The sequence below is a fragment of the Triturus cristatus genome, chromosome 3_2 (genome assembly GCF_964204655.1).
Source record: "Triturus cristatus chromosome 3_2, aTriCri1.1, whole genome shotgun sequence".
NCBI lineage: Eukaryota > Metazoa > Chordata > Amphibia > Caudata > Salamandridae > Triturus > Triturus cristatus.
The window spans coordinates 623,970,824-623,997,399 of NC_140584.1; the positions used below are offsets into that span (position 1 = coordinate 623,970,824).

Consider the following 26,576-nt stretch of genomic DNA (forward strand, 5'->3'; position numbering starts at 1 on the left):
AGGAGCCATACTCTCGACCTTCCAAAAATGTTATCAGAAGCTATATGCGGAAGATATTAATTACAGTGGGATCCAAGCTGAAATTAAGAGGTATCTTGATGAGGTTAAATTAGATCAGCTGACGACTCTAGATCGGAATATGTTAGATGCTCCGATCAGGTTGGGAGAAATACAATCCGCTATAAATTCACTTCCATCTGGTAAAGCGGTTGGGCCCGATTTCTTACCAGGTGAACATTATAAGATTTTTCGGACCCAACTGATGCTAATTTTGCTTGAGATGTTTCGTTTAGTGCAGAGCGAAGATGCACCTCCAGAGTCGTGGAAGATTGCAAAGATCGTTATATTTTTAAAAAAGGTAAAGTGCCGACCGATCCAGGGTAATATAGGCCCATTACCTTGATAAATAGTGATATAAAAATGTATTCCAAGATCTTTGCAAATAGACTGGCCTCAGTTATTTAAAAAATTGTATCCCCCCCAGCAACACTGTTTTGTACCCAGCCGAGAAACCATTGATCATATTCGTCGGACAATCACTTTATTTGATTATACCAAGGTGACAGGAGACCCTATGACCTTAATTCTGCTGGATGCAGAAAAGGCATTTGATAGGGTCTCCTGGCCTTTTTTATGGGCTGTCATGAAACATAACGGTATAGGGGAAGGGTTCATAAGAGCTATTCAAAGTATGTATAAGGACCCAAGTGTGAGGATTGCATTAATGGGAGCTCAGTCGGGGACAATTAATTTAGCACGAGGTACGAGACAGAGTTGTCTGTGTTCCCCTCTATTATTTGCCATCTACATTGACCCTTTAATTAGGAAGATTCAGGAAGACCAAAGAATTCAACCCGTTTATGCTAGAGGGGGAGGCGTAAACATTCTGGCATATGCCGACGGCCTAGCTATTATATCATCTGATCCCCGCTCTGCTCTGGAAGAAATAAACAACCTAACACTGCAATTTGGTAACATATCTAGATATCACTTGACTGAACATAAAACTCAAATTGTTATTAACGATAAAATCACATTAGTGGCTCGGCAGATAGTACAAAGTGCCAGATATTTAGGTATAGAAATAAGCTCTAAGCCCGAGGATATTGTTGAGATTGATCTGAAACCATTGTTACAGAAAATTAAATTAGATTCCCGGAGAATGAACAACCTACACTTGACAATAATTGGGAGAAGTAATGTCATCAAAATGATATTCTTGCCTAAAATGTTATATTATTTTAGAGCGATCCCTCTAAGATAAATAAAACCTGATTCCAGAAGTTAGATCAGATAGTCTCGTGGTTTCTTTGGGCTGGGCAGCGCCCAAGAAGGGCTCTCAGATACATGACCCTAACTAGAGATAGGGGAGGGTGGTGTGTGCCTAATTTTCAAATGTATTATTGGGCAACAGCCCTTAAACAGTTGGGGAGCTGCTGAAAGGGGGTAACCTGGAATGTGGGGAAATATCAATTTACCATCTAATTTATGGGACAGAAGCTAGAGGACTCCTACTGCGTCATATAGATTTTGCCTATTTTAAGAGGGTTAAATTTAAGGTTCTGCTCGGTGCTTTCAGGGACTGGACAGCTGTCAGGAAAAAGTTTGGGATTGGGTGGCTACACAGATACTCCCCTTTAGTCAATAATGCATTACTTCCAGAGATATTTCAAGATGCATATTTTAAATACTGGATTGAGAAAGGCATTTTCTGTATAGAGGATTTTATATCTAATGCTGAAATTGTCACTTTTGAGGCTATAAAAGAAAAATTTGGGATTGAGAACAAACTTTTTTTTAAGTATTTGCAGATAAGGGATTTTTTTCACCAAAAAACGTATTTCCCGGAATAGAATTCCTTTATTGGATTTGATCCTAGGGGGCCAATCCACAATGTCTACCCTATATAAACTCATAAATGAAAAGATGGGCGATGATTTAGCCAAACATTTTGATAGATGGCAAACGATTTTGCAAGCCGGGCAGGGAGAGTGTGAAGATTCCCCTCTTGTTTAGTCAAACGGTATGTATCTCAGCAAGTCTGCAGGTGCAATGCTATAAGACATGGTGTAACCTATATATAACCTTGGCTCGTATTCATCGATGGGGAGGGTGTCCGGGGATACATTGTTCTCAGTGTGGACTACTCGCTGCAGACAGTACACATATGTTTGCTACCTGCCCTGGCCTCCTGCAGCTGCTGGCTAAAATTGAACAACGTTTAGAATCTATATTGGGATATTTTGTTGTATTGACCCCCCAGGTTATAGTGTTGGGGATTAGTAATCAGGAAATGGAGGAAGCCGATAGGAAATTGGTGTATATAGCAATGGCTGTATTCCGGCTTTGTCTAGCCACTGCGTGGCTTGATGAGAATCCTCCTTCTATACATGTTTGGTTTAGTAAATTATTATTTATTTATTTATAACTGGGAGATTTCTGTGTTTAGGAGAAGTGGAAGTAGGGCAAGGGTAAAGGGGGAGAAGATTTGGGAACCATTAACTAAATGGCTAAATAAGGATTAATTGGTCATTGTGACGTGAAGAGCCCCCATGTCTGTTTGTTTGTCTGCTTTGGTGTATTTTTTTGTTCCTGTAGGGATCCACCAGGGTGGGGGGAGGGGGTGTTCAGTTAATGGAATTTTTAATATGCTGACTGTGTATAAGTTGCTGGGCGAATAAAATGCTAACTTCATCATACGAATAAGATGCTTGCCAAATAAGATGCTAACATCAACATCATTTAGGAAAGTTAAGCATTTCTGCTCATACCAAGGCAGGGCTGGGGCTCGCCTACAGTGAATCCCAGTGCAGTGGACCAAGCTGAATAGGGCATCGGTACAACATAGCCAAGTGAAAGGGGATTAACTTAGTCTAGGAAATATCAGCTATTACACAATATCGGCTTGCATTGCTTGTCCCACAACTTCCCTCATGTTTTACTCTAATTCCATACATTCACATGTGATGCACTCAATTCATCGGGAGTCTTTCGTGGCCTTATTCAATCTCCTATCCTGCCATCTCTGCCATGCGAATAGTGCCCTTTTCCCCTACATCCACTGCAGAAAATAAGCGTGATCTCGTTGTATGCCGCATCCAGCATCCCCCCAGTGAAATATTCTGAATTTGTTCAAGTGCAATTTGTCAACATTGGGACACATTCAGCAACACCCCCAAGTTGAATGTTTGCAGGCAGGAATGGGGCTTTCTAATTTTCATTCCCGCATAGCTATCCCCCCGCTTCCCACCAAAATGTGAATAAACAAACAGACTATCATATACATTATTTTCTTTTACCTTAGGCACCTAAAAATATTAAATACAAAAGGGAACCTAAATATTATTCACAAAAACGTAACCAACTGTAATACAGTCCTTGAACCTTTCATGAAACTTTGTAATCCTTTGGTGTCTCGACTGGATTTGGTCCGATCTTCTTAAATCTCTGTTAGAGCAACTGCCACTATTAGAAGAAAGACCAGATGCATTTTCACCATCTGCATTTTCATTCACTGTTGAATCTTGGTTTTCCCTGGGAGCACTACTAAAAACATAGTCGCAACAAATATTGTTTCCAATATCAAAAAATACTGCACTATTACTCCAATTATCCATCAACACCATATCATTCTTTAAATTACCCTTGGAAAACAAGATTCTTCTCAAATTCAAAAACTTACCGTCCGCCACATGCAACATCTTACTAAACCATTCAACCACTCTTGCAGGTTCTATTTCACTTGGACAACCCTTTCCCCATTTATGTAGGCATCTTTATTCTCACATAATCACCCACACTCAATTCAGACATTGAACCAAAACTTTTGGCACAACTACTCGACCTTTTGCTGCCCATTCTCTTTTGATATTGCTGCACTCATATTCTCACTACAGCAAAATCAATCTCAACATCACATACTTTCTTCCCTATAAGCCATCAAGGAATGAATATCCTTCCAGGTTTCCTCCCACGCAAAAGATCAAATGATGTTACACCTGTGACTGAATTTGGCACCGTTCTGTACGACAAAAGTGTACCATGTTACACTTTCTTCCAGGGCAACTTACTCTTAATGGCCAACTGATTGGACTCCTTCACAACCCTATTAAACCTTTCCACCTGACCATTAACCTGGGGATGATAATTAAAAACATTTTTTATGTTACATCCCACATTTAGACAAAAATAGTTCAAACTCCTTGCTTATGAATTGGGGCAATTGCCCGACAACAGTTCCTCAGGTAAACCTTCTTTATAAAAAATGTCATCCAGAAGTTCAATTACACAATTAAATTCCACTCTTTCCACTATTCTTACTTACGGCCATTTTGAAAAAAAACTATCACCACCAAGGCAAAGGCAGATTTCTTAGAAAGAACAGCAAAACGTACAATTATATCGAATCCAATATTCCTCCATGGACCCTTAGGTAGTTATTGCGTCTGCTGTATTACAGTCTCCATAGGATATAATGGGATCGCAATACGCCAGATGGGATCTCTACCACATTTGTGATGCAGTATTACCTTCCGCTAAGATCTAAATTAGGCCTTAAATACTTGTGGATATTATAGGTGGTGTGATGTAACTAAAAAACAACACGCTCCTAGTATGACAATGCAAAATCTGATTAAATGTATGTTTTTAAATTATTTAAATGTTCAGTTAATGGAATTTATACAATATGCTGACTGCTAATAAAATGCTAACCATCATAAGAATAAGATGCTCGACAAATGAGATGCTAATTTAAGCTTGTGAATAAGATGCTAACTTCAGCATCATTTAGGAAGGTCATGCAAGTTATTGTAGGCCTTTGAACATTTCAAGCACTTGCCAGCTTGAAGCACTACTGCTTCTGTCTGCTCATGCCAAGGCAGGGCTGGGGCACACCTTCCCTTGAATCCCAGTGCAGCTGACCAAGCTGTTGAATAGGGCAGTGTTACGAAGATAGGCCAATGGCAGGGAATTTACTTAGTCTAGGGGATACTAGATATTACACAATATCAGCTTTCATTGCTTGTCCGATAACTTCCCCCTTGATTTACTGTAATTCTATTCATTCACGTGATACACCCACATAATCGGTCTTGACTATCATGTCCTTATCCAAACTCCTATCCTGCCCGCTTTGCCATGTGAATAATGCCCTTTTTCCCTACATCCACTGCAGGAAATGAGACGGATCCAGTTGTATTCTGGCTCCTGCAGCTATTTTTGAGCCCCATCTGCCATCGCCCCAGTGAAATATTCGGAATTTGTCAAAGTGTAATTTGCCAACACTGGGACACATTCAGCAGCACCAGCAAGTTGACTGCTTACCGTTCCAAGCAGCAATTTGCAGGCGGAAAAGGGTCTTTCTAATTTTCATATCAAACTGGGACCAAAACAAAGGCCCTTCTTTTGTTCCACAATTATTCTGGATGGGAATTATCTACAGCCTAACTAGTAGATACCAACGTAGTGGTTGGAAACAAAGGCACTTGAGAATTAGTAACAAGCTGTGCTCCTGGCCCTTTGATGTACTCCTGGCCTGAAGAGACGGGCCAGGAGCACAGCTTATTACTTCACAAATACTTGAGAGACTATTATTGGAAGACAGGTTTTTGACTTTATTCAACCCAAGCAAATAAGAGATATGGATGCACTGTAAAAATGCCTGCGGTATATGCATCTATTAGTAGTTGTACAAATAATTTAAATACCAATAACTTTCAAGGATCGAGCCTGCGAAAGCATGCATTAGCACCTGCCTCTCGCTTGCGAGACGCTGTTGTTAACAAAAAGAACTTGGATCCTGCCCGTCGCTTACCATTTGTTGGCTTGCATGCCACTCTTTTCTATAGCCTCACAATTCGTCAAGGGAGCCCTCAAACATCATTTCCATTCCTCTTTGTGGAGCAGGGACCAAGCAATGATTGATTCAACTTAATCAGTGCTCGTCCGTTGCTCCTAATTGAGGTACTATTTTGTTCTGTTTAAGTTTTATTATACCGCAAACATAAGGCATTTGACTGGCAAAAACATACCCAGCAAACAAACAAAATTGCAAAGATTTATTTTCTATAGTTAACTTTCTTTTGTTTTGCCGAGTCTTCTTTTCCCACTTTTCACTCCTTTTTTAGGTCTCGCCTGACCCAGCGCATGCGCTGGTCTGGCGAGACTTATTGAGAGGGCTCCAAAAAGTGCTACCAGGCCAGCCTAGAGGTACAGTGCATGTGCGCGGGCGCGCGCGCCGTGCTTTACCGCAATTACTTTCACTTTCGCGGCCGCTTTGATGTTTGATCGTGATCGCGGTTGCGATCACTTTCACTTTCGCGGCCGCAAGGCCGCTTGTTTGGTTTTATTGTCGTGACCCTGCCAGCACCTCCAACATTAAAGTTTTATAGCCATCACAAAACAAAGCAAGCATTGTCAAAAGCAAAAAAGGCTGGCAGCCAATGCTTCCACAAAGCTTGTTATAATATGCTCTACTGAGTAAAATCAGCGCTTTGGAGAGAATGCCCTAAACAAATAGTCAACCGTTAAAACGCGATTCTGTTTGGGCGGCATAGAAATGTGACGTTTTTTCCCTGTTTTCGTGTTGATGTTATATCCCTGTGCATCCTTCCTTGCTAGAGGTATTGATGTGAGAGGTCAAGGCATATCCGAAACAACGTGTCAATAGTTCAACTTGCATAGTGGATGATGCTATGACGAACAGTGAACTCGCAACGGTTACTTGAATACAAACACGCATCCATGAACACCATAGGAATTCGGATATTCACTGGCACTCGTGCAGCGCCAGGAATTGCCTCAAGGCACAGTTATTAAAACCTTTGAACTTACTTCTGCCACATAATTCATTTGGGCACTTTTTATGCTAGGGCTCGGGTTCTCCGCACATGATTTCTTGGGCCAGTTTTATGCTGTATTACATGGGCACAATTTCTTCAGTAGGACGTATTCTCTTCCTATTAGTGGTTGCGCACACTATTATTTTTCATTGGTTCGTGACAGAGTTGAAAAATATTCCTGGGTATTGTTATAAATGTTGACATGAATTATCTTTCATACACTACTTCTGCAACATCTCTGCAAGGTGTGGTTTTCGCCAGCGTATTTACTCGAGGGTATTTCAAAATGCAATATTTGGCCTCATTTTTTCCAAAATGTCTGCCATGACATCAAGCCAGACCAGTGCCCTATCAAGGCTGCCATGAGTGCTCATTCAAGCAAGGGAAATGGAGTCCTCATCCACTGGCTGGAACTAAAAATCAGTTATAATTGGGGTGCAGGGGGCTGCACATACCCTTGGGCCTCGGTGCCACTGCATCTGATGCACGATTGATGGAACGCCCCTGAGCCTGGGTGGTATTTGCATATGCTTAGTCCTTGGTACGCTATCAGAGAATGCTAGCACATCACTGTTTTGGAGTCGGAGTTTGATCTTATGCTATGAAAGCAATGGACTTTTGTGACTTCCCACATCACATTCACACACGAAGGAAAGGAGCCAGCCAGGTACCGTTTGCAGCTTTCTTTCCATCCAAGCTATTTCGGGAACGGAAGCCTAAAGGCAGCAGCACACTTTGTACATGAAAGAAGGCAAGTGTTTGGCACCTTCTTCCTTATGTTCTGAGAAGTGTTGAACCCCTGATGAGAGGTGTTGGTACTCAGTCTATAAAATTACACAATATCAGGCAAGCAGCAGCAGGTTTACTGAAGCCACTAAGGGGAGAAAGTAGCACAGATTCACATTTACTAAATATGGCCTGCTGCTGTCTTCCTCTGTGCTGGCACAGTCTACCTCCCTCCTGCCAGACACACACCTTTGCACCATAGCTCAAAGGGACATGCTTGATGTCTGGTATAAATGTTGCACTGTGAAGGGATCCTTCTCATATAAAATCCTACGCCTAGACACATTTTAAATCATTTCAGACATTGGATGCACGCTGTACAGCGGAGTGCATAATCAATGTGTGAAATCTTAGGAGAAACCAACTTCGTGCCTGCCTCAAGAAGTGGTATTTGTTGATGCAAAGCCTAGTCTAACAATTTTATTAGATGAAGCTTTGTATCAAAAGCCATGGGTGGTTGCGCTGGAATGCCTAAGTACCATCCATGGAATGCACCTTTGAAGCAAAGTAGCGGAAAGCATTGAAAAGCGCACTAAAAAGAGGGCACTTTTCCAGCGCATAAACTAAATACCCTATAAAGACTTAGTGCCGCTTTGTGGCCATGCAAAAACGTGGTAAATCTGACCCTTAGGGGCACACTTATCAAGGTTTTGTGTCGAGAGCAACGCAATGATGACTCGCAGTGAATTTTAAACTGTATACTGTACAAGCACCCAATGCTTCCTCATCCTCGCCCAAGAACTTTCCAATTGCGTTCTCTTCTTGATTTTCCAGATGTGCTCCAGGACCTCTGCAATGAGAAGAGCTCGAACTAATGGAGTCATTTAGACTCTGAAAAGTGGCCCACCACATCTGCATAGGCCTTAACCATCGCTTCTTTGGAAGAAGAGCCACTGCTGTGTCGATAAATCCTTCAGTTATCCAGATCCTCACCGCCTGGCTGACATCTCCGTTACCTTCATTGCAGGCGCAGATGAATTGCGAGCTCGGTCAATGTCTGTTTGGCTGGCTTGGCCATCAATGCTTGTTTTTGTGAAGCAAACTCCTAGATTGTAAGTTTGTTCCAGAAAAATAAATTTCTTCCACCAGTGAAGTGTTGAAATAAGATTCGTGGATGGGGCAATCTGTATCTTTTGTTAAATGGCTACCAACCACTAAACAGGATACATAACATGCATAGATTTTCATTCCACTCTTTACTTTTATATTACCTCTCTCTAGGTTGTCATTATACTGTTTCACTCACATCACCAGTGGGTCATAGTATATCTGCACGGTTGTATTCAATCACACTGTTTCACTCTGCACCTTCCAGATCCTCTGTCCATGTCTCCCCACAGTGCATGCTACACAGACTGAGGCGCACTTCTGTTACTGGTACTTCTGTCTGGTTCTCTCCCAAATTCTGATGTGAGGCAATTATAACCTCTAGGAACATGGGCAGCAAAGTAGAAAAATGTATGGATCTCCACTACAGTGACATCAGGTCTTTGGGTGATCCAAAAGTAATTCTTAATTGTCTTTAGAGAGATATCTGGGCTCACTATCTACCTCGAGGCAGAGTGACAACTCTGTGCAAAATAGTAGGGTGTAAAATGTGATCAAGAGTGGAAAAATCCATTGTGAGTATTGTGTTGATGGTGTCTGCTGCATCAAAGAACTCGGTGAGGAAAACTTGTTCAACGGTAGGAAATCGGTAGAGAAGAACAGTGTTTTTATTTTTGGCATGTTTGTTTGAGTTCTGTACAACTCAAACAAACAATTCAAAATGAGTTCTGCTCTATTTCTGTGTATGGTCATCGAGGGCCAGACTGGGGAACTAAAAGCAGCCCTGTCAAAAATCTTCGAACCTCGCACAATCTCTTTCCATCCATCTATGCTCTCTTCCTACTCTCCTTTGTCTCTTATCAGTTTCTGACCTCTTTCTCTTCTCTTCTCCCTCCCTCCCTATCTTTGTCTCTCACTTGAAGTCTCCCTGTGACTGCTGTATTTAACCACGGGAACTGGGGAAAGTGACAGAGACACCAGGATTGTCCCTGGGCTGTCAGACCTGCCTCCCAGGTCTCCAGCCCACCAGGGAAATGCATGTTGAAATTAAAGCCCTGTCCGGTTAATGTGCTTGTGGCAACATAAAACAAGGATTGGCATAGTCAATAGGTCTCGAATTTGGGACCTTATAATTGTTTAGCCATGCAACAGTTGATGTTGTTGTACCAAGGATATTGTGCTGCATAACTAAATACTTATATGGTCCCAAAAGCGAGACCTATTGGCTATGCCAATGCTTGTTGCTTTTGCTCATGGGTGCTGTTCTCAAAAGATGAGGTTTATCTTATTGGAAAAGGGACATTGTTTCTTTCTTATATGCAATTTCTGAAATTATGCTTCAACAAATAATTTTGCAGTACATCCCACCTCACCCAAAACCAATACCTCCCACTCAATCCAATCCACCCCAGACCGATCCAATCCACCCGACTCATATCCACACACCCACTTCAATCCAATCCACTCTAATCCATCACACTCCAATCCTCCCAACCCACCCCACTTCAATATGCCCCACTCCAATCCAAAACAATCCTGCCCAACTCCAAACTTTCACAATCATAACTAAAACGATCTGCCCCACTCCAATCTAAAACCATACACTCTGCCCCACTCCAATCTAAAACAATACACTCTGCCCCACTCCAATCCAAAACAATACAATCGGCTTGACTCCAATTCAAAACAATACATTGTGCCCAACTCCAATCCAAAACAAAGCAATCTGCTCCAGTCCATTCCAATCCAAAGCAAAACCATCTGCCCCACTCCTATCCAAAGCAAAACAATCAGCCCCACTCCAATCCAAAGCAACACATCTGCCCCACTCCAATCCAGAGCAATCAGCCCCACTCCAATCCAAAGCAATCTGCCCCAATCCAATCCAAAGCAATCTGCCCACTCTTATCCAATCTACCTCCCTCCCATCTCCGGACAATACAATCTGCCCAACTCCAATCCAAAACTATACACTCTGCCCAACTCCGATCCAAAAACTTTACACTCTGTCCCATTCCAATCCAAAACTATAGACTCTGCCTCACCCCAATCCAAACCACCACATTCCATCCCCAATACACTCCAAACCAATATGCCTCACTCTAATTCTAAACAATCCGCCTCACTTCAATCCAAAACAGTCTGCCCCACTCCAATCAGCCCCACTCCAATCCACAACAATCTGCCCCACTTTAATCCAAATCAATCTGCCCTAATCCACAGCAATCTGCCCACTCCAATCCACCCCACACTTATCCAATCTACCTCCCTCTCATCCAATATAGCTCACCCGAATCCAAACCACCACATTCCCTCCCCAATAAACTCCAAAACAATCTGCCCCACTCCAATCCAGATCGGTCTGCCCCACTCCAATCCAGATCGGTCTGTCTCACTCCAATGCAGATCGGTCTGCCCCTCCCCAATAAACTCCAAAACAATCTGCCCCACTTCAATCCAAAACAATCTGCCCCACTCCAATCCAAAACAATCTGCCCCACTCCAATCTTCCGCACTCCCATCTGCCCCACTCCAATCGAAAACAATCTGCCTCACTCCAATCCAAAATAATCTGGCTCACTCCATTGCAAATCAATCTGCCCAATTCAATCCGCCCCACACCAATCAAATCTACCTCACTCTCATCCAATCCACCTCATCCCACTCCCTTCCCAATACACCCCACTCCAATCAAATCCACCTCACTCCAAAACAATCTGCCCCACTCCAATCCAAAACAATCCGCCCCACTCCAATCCAAAACAATCTGCCCCACTCCAATCCAAAACAATCCGCCCCACTCCAATCTGCCCCACTCAAGTCCAAGACAATCCTCCCTACTCCAATTCAACTCACATTAATCCAATCCACCACACTCCAATACACCCTCCAGCCACATCAAACTTGCCTCACTCCAATTCACCACATCCAAATCCACTTCACCCCAATCCAGTTCACCCCACCCTAATGTAATCTTCCTCAAACCAATCCATCCAACTCAATCGAGCCCACCCCACTCAATCCACTTCAATACCCCACGTCAATCCAATTCACCCCACTCCAGTCCAATCCACCACAATCCAATCCCTCACCCCATTTCAATCCACCCCACGCCACTCTAATCCAAACCACCCCATCCAGTCGAGTCCACCTCCTCCACTCCACCCTAATCCACACCAATGTAGCTCAACCCATTTCAATCCATCCCACTCTAATCCAGCCCATCCAGTCCACCCACTCCGATCCACCCCACACCACTCAAGCCAACCCACTCTACCCCAATCAACTCCACCCCAATCCTATCCATCCCACTTCCTCAATCTACTCCAACCCACCCTATTCCACCCCACTCTACATCATTGCACTCTACTACACTATCTGCCATGGAACTCTACTCCCTCTGCTCCACTCTACTCCAACAAATCCAGTCTACGACACTCTGCTGCCCCCACTACACTCTAGGACACTCCACGCTACTCACTTTTAGCCATACCAAACAGCAGCCACACTGGTATACAACACGGCAAAAACACATTGCCAATGCCAATAAATAACTCTTGTAGACAAGACCTATTGGCTTTGCCAATGCTTATGTATCATGCTACGTATCCTAATGTAGGGTGTCAGAGGAACTTTACATCACACATTATACAGAGGCAATATTTCATACAAATGTATAAATCAATGTACATAAATGTTGCATGAGGTAATTAGATGTATAGGTTGCAGGTGTCACATACGATCCTTACTAGTAGGCATTATATGTTAGAGTGCAGTGTCCAGAGAAACTCAGTCAGGGTTTAAAACGTAATACAGTGGTTAGCGTTGTCTGTACTAATACTTCCCAAAAAAACACCCTTTTTTTTGAGCAATTGAGAATAATGACAGATTGAAAAACTGATAAAGTTCTAAATCCTTGTCTCGCAATCTGCATGCAGCTCAATGACGCTACACTAAGAGGATTGAAACTTATGAACAAAACTTAGTACACAACAATCTGTGTCAAATGCAGTGACCATATCTACATAAAATACAAATATGTGATCTTTGTGCTATATCATGTGCATTACAGCAGGCGCAGTAAACCTGCATGTTACTTTAGGAGTCAAAACTGATTACACAAAACACAGATCGCTCCAACAAGTGCGTTGGTTTTTATTAGCCCCTGAATATTGCTGTGCACACAAAAACCTCTGCAGCATGTGCCTTAACTGAGTAAGATATGTTAAAAAGCAGTCTCATTATGAACAAGTAATTAAGCAACAACAGATTTATTGTCACATTTCTCCTTTTTGCCAATGTCTATGCGGCAGTTTCAAAAGATTTTTTTTTTTATTAGTTGACTGTTAGACTTCAGTTTTCATGACTCCGCCCCTCGTGACTCCAGCCCCTTCCAGCTGCCATACCTTAATCAAACATACCAACAGATCCGATTTGCCTCTATTTCAATAGAACTCAATGAGGAAATAACACAACCTCGATTATTTTTTCAAACTAGCACACCTTACTGTTCTGAAATATTGCATGCATGCGCTAACCACCAATTTAAAGGTTACCGAAATATGTTTTTCCAATTCCAGATCTGCCTACATCCATGTCCTAGCTCCTGTCTGTCGAAAAGTTCGGACTAGCGCACAGCTGTGTTTTGAGCACTCACTCTTCAAAGCCTTGTCATTCTCTCTCCAGAGCAGCCTCATTTAAATTTCCGGTCCTTTCTTACCATTCCGACATAAATCTCCACTATCCCTTCCCGCTCCCTTTCCACAACCCCCATTCCCCGGTACTCCATGCTTCACGCTCCCCACTTCTGGACCCTCCCTTCCCTCAGTCTCCTCTCCTTGGTAGCTCTTTTCCTCGGCTGCCTCCTCCTAGCTCTCTCCTCCGACTCCCCTCCCTTTCTTCCCCTTGCGCCCCTCCTTCTCTCGCGGGCACTCCCTGTCTCTCCCACAATGCCCTGCTGTCTTACACACACAGATCCCCTTCTCCCGGGTGATGTCACTTCCTCTGAGCGCAGGGTGGGGGGTGCTGGGGGGAGTCACGACCCTGCTGAGCTCAGTGCCGGCGCCCTGCGGGGCCCCCAGTGCAGAAGATGCCTCCCCAGGCAGGGCGGTCCTTGGGATGGAGGCATCCTAAGGAGCAGCGGACAGCGGACAGCACCCAACCGGCAGCCGGGAAGCTGGCACTCAAGGGAGACTGAGGAGCAAGACCGGGGATGTGACCGTAAGAGACCTCACTTCACCCTAAATCCACTTTAAGCACCGAGAGACCCTCAACCCTGAGAACGCTCCGTCACGAGAGACACCCCATCAGATCACCGAGAGTCAGCCCTGTCTCTGTAATACACCAGTCTGCATGGGAGAAGACTGGTTCATGATGGATCATCACAGAGAGACACCCCTCAACCCTGAGTGATACTCTTTCAGTGAATGATAACTGTCATCCCCGAAGGAGCGTCTACCCACCCCTCCTTTCTTGAGAGACATGTCCCTCGTCACGAGACATCTCCATCACTGAGACATGCCCCTCTTTCCCGAGAATGCACCACTCTCACCTGTGACGGTTCACTGAGGCACTTACATAACTGAGTACCTCCCTCATTCTCCACCCACACCCCACCTTCTTCCTCTAGGAGACATGTAATCGCTGATATTATGTCCTCATTGGCCTACCTTCAGCCCTGAGAGGCCCCCTTCAAGCCCATGAGCCCCCGAGGGTCCCCCTCCCGCACCCCCGAGAGTCTCCCTTCCACCCCGAGAGCCCCCCACCCATCAACCCTGACTGATAGGCCCCCATCAATCCTGAGAGGCCCCCATCATGAGCCATCTCCTCCGGGAGCCACCTTCATCGCCGAGAAATAGGCTTGCAACAACGAGACACTGCCCCTTATGAGAGTCATCTGCATTACTGGGAAACCACCTCCATTTTCGAGATACTACTTCCATCGGAAGACAACTTTGACCATAGCCGAGAGACACTGATAGTACATTACTTTGACACCTTATTTAGAAAGAGGTACCCGGGCCCTAAAATAAATTCCACCACACAGTGATACCTGGAGAGACCTTTTTTTTACCACGAGATAAGTGTGAACCCGAGAGGCATTCAGCTCTGAATCTCTCCTTATTACCATATTAGAATGCCTAAATTCTAGTGAGCCATGAGACGCCCTCCTCCATTCTTTATTCCTGGGTATGTAACGTCTCAGAGGAAATATAAAGGGCTGTAAAGCAACTAGGCTAGGTAATGAGCTTAGAATATTCACAACATATGCTGATCAGAAAGTTAAAGACCGAAACAGTGGGATGGAAAAATGTAGCACACGAGAAGAAAAGAATATGCGTCCTTACATACCTTCTCTCCTGTTTGTTTCCAAATGAATGTTATGAATGTTATCCAATGTGTGAGAGAATTGAAAAAAAAGCTTTAATCGAAAGTCACCGCTATTAATATTCTGCCCCATAAGAGAATAAGGAAACTCAATGGGTTAATCAAACTGAAGAAAGCCCGGCTGTGAGGTGGAATTTGCCTAAAATTACTTAGAGTGTAGTGCAGTTTCGGTGAGAGCCCGCCACATAATAGGCAGATATGGTGTGATTATATTAGAAAGGGAGACTGTCAGAAACTTTAAACCAAGAACGAGTGTTATATTATGTTATCAGTATACGGTTAGTGTACGATATGCCATTGGTATGGCTTGTAGCCCGTTTGGAAATCTGACCACTTTCCACATGTTTCCGGGCTTATGATCGCAGACCAGAGCTTGACTCTGCTTGTGATGCAGGGTCACACGCTCTGTGTTTTGATCATGCTCTCAGTTAGACACTAGCGTCTTTAGAGGGGGCCAGATCTATTGCTCATGCCCTCACCCCTTGGGGTTCACCAGCACAGATATGACAGACAATTCGGACAAATACAGTGCAGTGTTTAAAATGTTTACATCTGACTTCATATGTATAGTGTGTGAATATATATATAGAGAGATACACAAACGTACAAAGTCATTTAAACATTTTAAGTAAATATGTATACATGTATGTATTTGTAAAATGAGAAACCTTTGTATGTCGCCACACCAGTTTTTACTGTGGCCCAGTGTGTTAACCCACACTCCCCATACCCAACATTTTTTTACTTATAGAGATGCCACTGCAATTGGGTGGGTAGGTCCTATTTATTGAGTTGTGGGTATTATGATTTTGTTGTCTGAGGATCGAGTCGAAAGGGGTTTGCTAATTGCATAGGCATCTTCTATTCTGTAAGTATATCCATTGCCGGGAAGATGTATGTGTATGTAAGTTAATAGCCACCTATGTGGTGTATTTACTCCTTGTTGAATGTGTGCTAGGATTTATGTACATTTATGCCTCTTGATTGTAGTGTGTGGTGTCATGGTGAAAAGTGATGATGTGAGCCCAGTGAAGGCTAACTTAGATGGCATATCTGGGTAGTGTTGGATGTATGCAAGGTGGTCTGTCTAATGTGTTCTGTTGGATTTTTGAGTTTTAGTTACCACTTGTACCACAGTATTCATTCCTGTTTGGTATCCGCTATTTGGGTTTCCCATGTACTACTAGCCTTTATATATGGCAAAACTAGCCAGAGAGGCAGTAGAGGGCTGTCATGTGACCCAAATGGACATGAGTAGATGCTATGCAACCTTCAAAAGGCAAGTATTTTGCTTTCCACTGTAAATTTGTGGCAAATGATCAAGATAATAATTAAAACAGCTGTTGAAGTTGGCGAGCAGAGCAGAACCTGTGCCACTTTTTAAAGACCCAAACTCACCTGCTTCTTCTGGAATTAAAAAAGCCCATCCCATGCGCTTGAAGGCGTCCAAGCTTGTGTAGGGTCAAGACTCGATTCTTGTCCAGACTAGCATCTTCAGTATGCTTAGTAGGTTGCTGGCCTGAAGAACAAGATTGATAAGCAGTGGTGGTTTTTAATCTTTGAAAGTGATGGGGTGTGATACTTTCCCTCAGCATTCCCAGCATATTCTAGGGGGTTCAGTGGGGTTCTCTCCTGCCCTGAGATTATTTTTAGGTCCGGCCTGACCCAGCGCATGCGCAGGTCTGGCGAGACTTATTGAGAGGGCTCCAAAAAGTGCTACCAGGCCAGCCTAGAGCTACAGTGCATGTGCGCGGGCGCGCGCGCCGCGCTTTACCGCGATTACTTTCACTTTCGAACGTAATGTTTGATCGTGATCACGATAGCGATCACTTTCGCGGCTGCACGGCCAGCTTTACATAGACAATAGGTCTCGCTTTTGGGACCTTATAAGTATTTAGTTATGCAACTGTTGCATGGCTAAACACTTATAAGGTCCCAAAGGCGAGACCTATTGGCTATGCCAATGCTTGTTTTAAATGGGATCAAATACTTTATTTAAAAGCACATATTTTTCCATAGAATTTCTAAAACTGTAGGCTTTAAAGAACAGTATTTCGGTGGCAAGACATTAAAGCCCGATGCCCTTCATGATTTTACCCCATTATTGTTCCAAATATGCTCTGGGTGCCCCCATATGAGAGTAATTATCTCCAGTGTGCCAGTGCCAGAATTTCATTTTATATGCCTTTGGTGTCCGCTATTGCCAATAATTACCTACAATATGCCTGCACTAGAATTTTGCTACAGATTCCATCCATGTAACATGGATGACCCTTGGGGCAGAAATTGACTAAAGTATGTCAGGGCCAACATTGTGTATCCGTTCCCCCTCACTCCTAATAGGACCTAGTTGTCCTTCATTGTGCCAAGATTTATCGTCAATATGCCAGCACCAGCATTTTGCCACAGCTGTCTCATATGTCAATAAATACTTTTAGTATGCCAGTGTTTTGCCATGGGTGCCCAATATGCTGAGAATTAAAAAAAGACCTCTAGTATGGGTGTTCAAGTGCCCAGTATTAGCTAACCCCTAAATTTTGTCACGTGTCCCACATGCCCAGAGTAACCTCTAGTGGGTCAGTATTTTCATGTAGCTGCCCGTTTTGCCAAGAACTATCTCAGTATGCCAGTTCTATATGCCAAATATTGCCTATAGTATAGTAGGGTCTGCATTTCTACACAGGTACTCCATATGCCAAGAATAACCCCTAGTATGCCTGGGCCCGTATTTTGTCAAAAGTGTTGTTTTTCCAAGAATTACCTTCCAAGTATTGCCTATATTTTGGCAAGGCCTGCATTTTGACATGAGTGCCTCATACGCGAGAATTACCTCTAGTATGCCAGGGTTAGAAGTAGGCTCACAAGCATCTTTCTCTCACACACAGGCATTTACACGTCCAATCTCTTATTTATTCTCACGTTTACTCTCATTCATTCTCACTCTTACTCATTCACCTTTTTTCATTATCTCACTCGCACTCACTCTTACTCATTGATTGGGACTTGCGGTCACTCTCACCCTCACTTGCTCCTTTTTTTCCTCACTTGATCACACTTTCTCTAATTCTCAGTGTGTCTTGCGTATTTCTGCTCACTCCTTTTCACTCTTACTGTCCCTGTAATTCTCTGACACGTTCAATCATACTCACTTGTATGCGCTCTCACTTATTCTCATGGACTCACTCATGCTCATTCTCACTCACTTTTGCAACACACACTGACTCACACACACATTCTCACCTGCACTTATGCACACAAAATGTGAACGTTTTTTTCCTCGCCTCAGCTGATAAAGTGGATTCTGTTAGAGCTCCTGGTGCTTCACTGACCCTTGTGGCAAGCACATAGCTCCCTCCTGCCTTCACCCTACCCTTTCCTAACTGTATGACGAGTTGGGAAAGGATGAGGGGATAAACTGATTGGAGCGTAACTCTGGCACTACAGTGCCTGAATATGAAGCACGCAGGGCTACTTTTACCAGTGACGCCGGGGGGGAGGCACCTAAGGATATTAGGCCCCTGAGTCCAGGGCTGGGAGCAGCTCTGGACAGCTTGTCTGATGGCCTTCATGCATCTAACGAACTTCACACACATGTCACTGCCTGCCTCAGACTGCCGCTTGATACCCTCCACCCCCTTTTACCAGGGAGGGTCGGCATGTTTTATTGTACTAATAGCTTGTGTCATACAGTGCCCCATGGATGAGCTGCGTTATACGGTGCCTAATGAATCGGCTGTGTCACAGGGTGCTCTGTGGTTTGGCTGGCTTAATACTAATTTTTCTGGATGGACTGGTGTCTTACAGTACTGCATTGATGGGCTGATGTCATACAGTGCTTTTCGGGTGGTGTAATACAGTGATCTATGCGTGGCCTGGTGCCAAACACTTCCCTTTGAATAGGCTGCTGTCACAGGGTGCTCCGTTCTTTGGCTGCTTTAATATAGGAGTGTGCAATATTTGCACAATTTGCTTTTGTGAAACAGCAAAAATTACACAAAATGTAAAACTGACATTTAGAGCTATATTTTAGCATGAATGCTTCCTTGTGTCCATTTTGAATGTAAGAATGATTTTGCATAAAATAAGCATTTGCAATGCAATAGGTCTTGCATTTTGCAAGAGTTTAAGCTATGGGCATTGTAAATGACAATGCCTTTTATTTGTATGTTTTGATAATTAAAACATAAATAAAAGACATTGTCATGTACAATGCCAATAGCTCAAACTCTTGTAAATACAAGACCTATTCAGAGAAGAGGCCGCCATTGTCCCGGGCTGCTTAGAAAGTGAAAACGCGCATGGCGTGCTGAATGTTGCAGGAAAGCATGTTGTGTCTGGAGAAGGAGAAACTATTTAAAGAAAATGGTGCTTACAGACTAAAAAAGACTCTCCGTGCAACAACCGCAGTAAAAGGGCCAGTCCTCATGGGAGGTTACAAATGAAGACAAGGCGGTACTAAGGAGGGACTAAAGTCTATTAATGAATCAGAAGCCAGCATTTACAAAGGACAATGACATACGCCAATGACAAATAAAGGCGGAAAGTGGGCCGGGCTTCTATTCCATGCTCCAACACAGCATGGCTCGCAGAGCTGCGCATGTGCTGCCTAGGCTTGACCTAAAAAGTGTAAAAAAATACAAGTGCTGGAAAAACAGGCACCACTGTTTAGGTTGTTCACGTTGTTTGCGTGCTCCTGTGCTAAAATTTCTAGAATTTCTTCTACCAATCATAATATGAAATTCACGACATTGAGAGATTACTCATTTTTAACGACAATGTTTACCTGGGCCTAGTTTTATACCGTTTTTGGGATGGGCTGGTGGCATAGAGTGTTGGATTCATGGGTTGGTGCCATAGGGTGCTCTGTGGAAGAGTGGGTTGTAATATGTCCTGGTGGCACACAGTGCTCTGTGCGTAGGCTGGTACCACACAGAGCTCTATGGGTGGGCTAGCGTCATACAGTGACTACTGCATGGGGTGCTGGGCTGCTGTTGTACAATCCTGTACACATGATCTGGTGTCACATTACTTTGTACCATGCTGTCTGGAGTGTCCAGCATGGTACAGTGCTCTACAGGTGGGCTGGTATCTCATACTGCTCCACAGATGGGCTGTTGTGACAGTGCTTTGTGCATGGGCTGAGTCATACAGTGCACTATCAACAGGCTGTGTCTTATACAATGTTCTGCGGAGAAGCGAATGTTATACAGTGCTCGATGGGTGTCTGTTGCAATACAGTGCTCTGTGGATGGGCGGTGTCTTACACTGGCTTTTGCATGGATTGAATTTACACTGTGCTCCATGCACTGTCCGGTGTCATAGTATGCTCTATACATGGGCTGGTTTTATATCGTGCTTTCCAGAGAGGCTGGTGTCCTACCGTGCTCTGTGAATGTATGTTGTCATCCAGTAATGCCCTGTGTAAGGGTTGATGCCATAGCGTGCTCTGTGCATGGACTCATGTCAGTTGGTGCTGTAGGTGGGTTGGAATCGCACATTGCTTTGTGCATGGGTTGGACTATCCCCATAATCCATGTAGGGTCTGTTGTCAAATGCTTTATATAAAGGCTAGTGTCAAACGTTACTGGATGCATTGGCTAGTGTCACACACGCCTCTATGCATGGGCTGCTGTCTTATGATGCTCTCTGCTTGGGCTGGTATCACACAGTGATCTTTGCATGGGCTGATTTTATACATGGGTTTGTGCATCGGTTTTTGTCAAATTGTTCCCTATTTATGGCCTGGTGTCACATTGTTCTGTATTCATAGCTTTGTGTCGGACAGTGGGTGCAAAATGGCTGATGTCATATAGCGCCACATGTGTAGCCTTATTTCATACGGATCTCTATAGGGAAGATGCTTTTAGTCAATCAGTCAATATGTTTATTTATGATTCGAAACTCCAATGAGTTCCACATAAAATGTACAAAAAGAGAAAAAAAATTACAATGTGTTATAATTATGGTATTCTTGATAACAGAATAAAGCGCAATTGAAAGAATAACAATTATAATTTCACTATACAAGTGAGGTTAAAAGTAAACGTGACTCCATTTAAACACAGCCCAATATATTAAGTGCGTATGCGCATATAAATAAAAAAAATCAAACAAAATCTTTACCCTCACAATTTTAAATTTGTGCAAAACTCCGTAAGACTTAATCCCTTTACATATCCAAACATCCTCCTTTATACAGTGCAAATAGCTTTAAAAACAGTTAACAATAAAAAAACAATCTGCTACGCAGCTAGGACCCTTTTCCTATCATATCTTACACAGGATGTGGGGTGTGGCCAAATAGCACTTGATTTTATATCCTGCACTAGATTTCAGATTTTAACATACGATTTTGATTGGCAGATCTCTTTTGTATTTGGCATACCGAATCTTAAGCTCCTATCTAAAAAATATTAAAAATAGTTTGAGAAAGCTAAAGGTTTTAGCACATACTAATTCAGAGGGGGGGGGGAATCAACAATTCAAAGCCTCCTCTGCGGTAGTAATATTATACTTTTAAAATGCAGGTCTTAATAAGTAACGTCGTAGGGGTTGTAATGTGGGACAAACAAAATAACACATTGTTTAAATCTTGCACACAATTTCCTCATAAATCACAAATTATTTTCTCCCTAGGAAGATGGTTTCATACAGTACACTATTCATGGCTTGATTTAATTCAGTACTCTGTGCATGGGCTGGCTACGAACAGTGCTCTGTGCATAGTTTGTGTGCTATCGTCAGTGTTGTATGGATGGGAAGGTGCCATACATTGCTCTGTGTGTGCCGCTGTCAAATAGAGCTATAGAGGTGATCTGGTGCCATATAGTGCTCTGTGACTGGTGCAATATAGTGATCAGCACATGGACTGATGTCGGAGTGCTCTCTGCGTGGGCTAGCATTGTACTGGCTTGTTTGTGATTTTATGGAATACCATTAGTGAGAAACCATTTAAACTGTTTTATGGAAATTTCCAGAATGAATGGCATTTACCGCTTTGTAGAAACCAATTCAGAGACTGTCTTTTTTGTCGAAACTGGCTTTTGAATACTTATTTTTTAAGTATAAATGCAATGGTTGCAGGTCTTTTAGAAACAGTTTTGTCGGATAGATTTATTTCAGTGCTTTACTGCAGGGGACTTTACATCATATTTATTTATTTTACAAAGTCAAGCAATTACTTGGGATGCTTTTAATTCTCTGACCCATCACCACCCGTAAACACCATCCATAGCTGACCCCTAAACACCATCAATCCGTGTCCCCTAAAATCCCTCACCACACCGAAACTACATTTGTCTCTGAAGCCTAAAAGCTCATTCTACCTCATTAAATCCACCATCCCTGAACCATAAAATCCCTCACTACCCTTAATTGCACCCATTCCTGATACCTAAAAACACCTTTCTGTGTGAAAACCCATCCATCCCATACCCCTTAAAACACCTCAGCCCACACAAATTCCACCGATCCCTGAACCCTAAAAAAACACTCACCGTCCTTAAACACCAGCCATCCATGACCCATAAGAACTCCTCATCACTCTAAATTACTTGAAACCTAAAAACCCCTATCTACATCTAAACTCCACCCATAACCCCTTACCACCCTGAACTCCAACCCACCCTGATCACTAAAAACTCTTCACCACCCCAGCTGCTTTGAACCTTTTAAAAATCCTCACCAGCCCTAAACTCCACCCATCCATGAACCCTAAAACCCCTCAACACACTCATACTCCACCCATCCCTCAGTCGATCAATATATGTAGAGCGCGCTAATCTTCCGAGGGGTATCTAGGCACAGCATGGTGTGGGGCTACTCTAACAGCCAGTTCTCTGAAACCTCAAAACAGCTCACACCCTTAAATATTACTCAGCCGTGAACCCTAAAAACTCCTCAACATTTCCTTAAAATGTACTTTCCTTAAAATGCGTTTTTCCATGATTCGGTTTCCTTCAATGTGGTTTCTCAGTTTTCGTTTTCCGTTAAATCACATTCATCTATCATACAGTGCTTAGTGGGTGAATAACAATTGTATCATGCTCAAAAATTGGTCTTGTATTGTGCTCTGTAGATGAGCTGTTGTCACACAGTGTCAAAAGAAAGGTTTGATGTCATACTGTGCTCTTTGCATTAGCTGGTGTCGCAAAGTGATTTTTGGGTGGCTGATGATACATTGCTCTATGCTTGAGTTGGTGTAACCTATATTTCTCTACGCATTGACTGATATCCTACATAACTCTGTACATGAGCTGCCATCACAGTGCCTACTATTCTTGGTCTGGTGTGAGTAATGTATGCATTGGCCCATGTTACACTGTGTGCATAGGCTCCTGTCGCACAGTGTTTTATAGATGTTGAGATCTTACTTGGGTTGATCACAGTGCTCTGTACGTGGGCTGATGTCGGCTATATTGCTCTATGCATGGGCTGATGTCCTACATGACTGTGCAGGGGTTAGTGTTACAATATGCTCTGATCGTGAGCTGGCGTTAAACAGTACTGTATACTGGTGGTACACATTGTTACTTGGGTTGGTGTCATACATTGGTCAGTGTATTAGCTGGTGTCACACAGTGCTCTGTACATGGGCTGGTGTCGCACACATCGCTTTATGCATGGGCTGATGTCCTACGTTGCTCTGTACGCGGGTTGGTGTTACAATGTGCTCTGATCGTGGGGTAGTGTTAGGAAATACTATATACTGTTGTCACAGTGCTTTATGAGAGGGCTGGCTTCTTACCTTGCTGTGTGCATGGGCTGGTGTTATAATGTGCTCTATTCTAGTGCTGGTGTTGGACAGTGCTCTAAGCATTGGCTGTTGCCACACAGTGTTTGATGGATGGATGGATGGACTGGTGTTACTTGGGCGCTGAGCATTGGTTGTTGTCGAACAGTGCTCTAAGCATAGGCTGTTACATGATGTTTAATGGATGGATTGAAATCCCTTGGACTATGTGGTGGCCAGTGTTGTAAACATACGCTGTTGTCACACGGTGTTTGATCGATGGATGGACTGGTGTCATTTGTCCTCTGTGCATGGGCTGAACATGAAACTCTGATGTCACATGTACCTTTTAGCACACCAGTCACAAAGGCAATGTCTGTAACAGCATGAAAACTAGGTTTAGCTGAGATTTGATCTTAGCGTCCATTGGCGTATATATATCAAACAGCTCAAACATGAAAGTTTTCGGCTTTTTGTTTACTGTGTGCATGTGCAGTATTGTGTTGTACCAGGTGTAGTTGCCCTTTTGTGAAATATCCCTTACACTAGGCACTGAGTTAACAACACAGATTCTCGACGCTGGCTGGTAACCTAATTTGTTAAACCAAACAGTGAAAATTTGCATTTTAAAACCGCAGATGACAGGAAAGTAGGTAGCTTTCATGTGTAAACATCGCAGTTTACAAGCGCATTTCTCGAAAGTAGCAGTACCCGTTCTATATTGAAGTTTCTCAGCCTGTATCCTCTGCCTTAGAAACAAAGTCTTGGTCTAGTTAATGAAAATAGGGCAGCTATACAGCCTTGGCACCATAAAAGACATATGTGCAGCTCTGTGGGTTAAAGGGCTAGCCGCAGCATTATGCACCCTAAAGGTCTTAGGGTGCAGTTCGAATAGCCAATAAAGAAAGTATCATTCATTGGGCAATGGCGACTCTTGTTTACAATGTGATATAGATATAACAAGACTGTAACGGCAAGTGCGTATACATTAAAACGAGGTAGTATTCAACCAATTCAGTCGTTTCCATTGAACGGAAATTCTCCTCAAACCACTTGCCGGTATAGGATGCCTATTGTGCATCCAGGTGCACGTACGCGTGTTCTCTTCGAGCTCCCTCGCCTTCGGTCGCCCTATAAGTCACTGGACTCTTGTCTCCCTGCTCAGAGTTGCTGAGCGCCTCTTCGGCACGGCATGGACGTTTGACGCCTTTGACGCTTGAACAGGGCTTGTCGGGTGCCCGTGTTCACCGGAAGCTTCCCTGCCCCGAGCACACGTTGTTGCTGTTGCCGAAGCTCCTTGACTGGTGTGTGTGACGACTGGTTCCACTCAGCCAGGAACCGAGCCGCAGAGCATTGTCTGGTGTGTGAAAGGCTGACACCGTCTTGGTCATATTAAGGAGGGGATTCAAGCACAACTGTAAAGCTTGTAGGTGTGTATTGCTGTGCACCAAGCAGAGGATTTTTCGCTTTCCGTTAAGGAAGATTTCACCTCCTCATGACCTCCTGCAATTTTTTAATGCCCAACTGGAGTCGATGTCATACAATGCTTATTGTTGGGGCCGGAGTCACACAACGGTCGGTGAAGGGGCTGGTGCAGTGCTTGTAACTAGGTGGTTGCTGGTGCATTCCAGGGATTTAAAGATTTTGAAGCAAATCGATACCCATTAAAAAAAAAAAAAAAAATGATGCTAGCACATTTTTTAAAGAAGTGTAGTATGATGAGGACCAGTGTTTAATTTGAGCAGGTGCTTTCTGGTGCTCAGCACCGGCACCTAATCCTCAGCACCGGTGCTTATAGCACCAGTTAAGGACACACTCATTTGGAAGGCCTACAAAATCACAGTATGTTGAGCCACGCCAAGACTAAAACCCGTTCCCCAGCTCCAAAATCGGCACCTTTAGCCATTAGGCCAACTCCTCTCCAGAAAAATCAGTGCCAGGGCTCTAGTCAGGAGGCAGTTTGCACCAGCGCATTTCTCCTGTTAGCGTTGCCTCCTGAGGAGAGCCCCGGCACTTTTTATTTTATAAATTAACCACTGATGAGGACACAATCGCTCGTGCCTGTAGCTAAAAGTTAAATTGAACTGTAGCATTTATATAGCACTTACTGTTGCTATGTGGGGTGTGTGATGACCACTGAGGTGCAGCTATCATGTGATGTGATGCAGCTATTAGCCGTGTGATGGACGAAGAGAGAGGGATAGGCGCATAGTTTATGGTTTGAGTAAGCTGGCGGCTTTGAACAGATTTGCACTTAGCTAGTTACTGCACTGGGTTGTCCATTCTGAAAGCTGAGTAGGCTAGCGGCAGAGATGATGGGGACATCTGCTGGGATTAACTTTACTATCATTCCATATATTCTTGTCATTGTGAGATGTCAAGGAGCAGTCACAGTATGCAGCTGGTTGAAACCTGCAGTGTTTGACAATAAAAGTCCTTCATTGGCCCCTGGTATATGGCAGATCTCTTCAGTTATTCCATGCCTGTTCAGTGGGTGATGGGTGGTTTATTCTTCTGGGCTGGGGCAGTACTAGGTGATGAACATTAACTGTAGGGGTTTTGTCTTGTGCGAGTTTAACAGTATCAAGCAATAGAAGGAAATTATTTTGCAGCCTGTTTGAAATACAGCTGTCCGCATGACCGCTCAGTGTTATGGTGTTAGTATTTGGAGGTCAAGGAGGGTTATATATAAGTTGACATTACTATTCAATGCCCGGGCTAGACCTAGGTCAGCGATTCATAACTTACCTGGATATATAAGGTTTTGTGCTGTTGGACTGTTC

At 43.5% G+C, this 26,576-nt stretch overlaps 1 protein-coding gene across 2 annotated transcripts in view; it reads left to right on the forward strand.

Annotated features, from left to right (window-relative positions):
* Positions 1-8,556: 8,556 nt before the first annotated feature.
* Positions 8,557-26,576, forward strand: part of DAGLA (diacylglycerol lipase alpha) — a 321,198-nt gene continuing 303,178 nt past the window's right edge. Inside the window, exon 1 of one of the 2 annotated variants that reach the window (XM_085648539.1) lies at positions 8,557-8,680. The gene's annotated coding sequence lies outside the window, so the exon portion shown is untranslated. Of the gene's footprint in view, positions 8,681-13,660; positions 13,896-26,576 lie in introns of those variants that run through there. The other variant, XM_085648538.1, reaches the window with a different exon arrangement.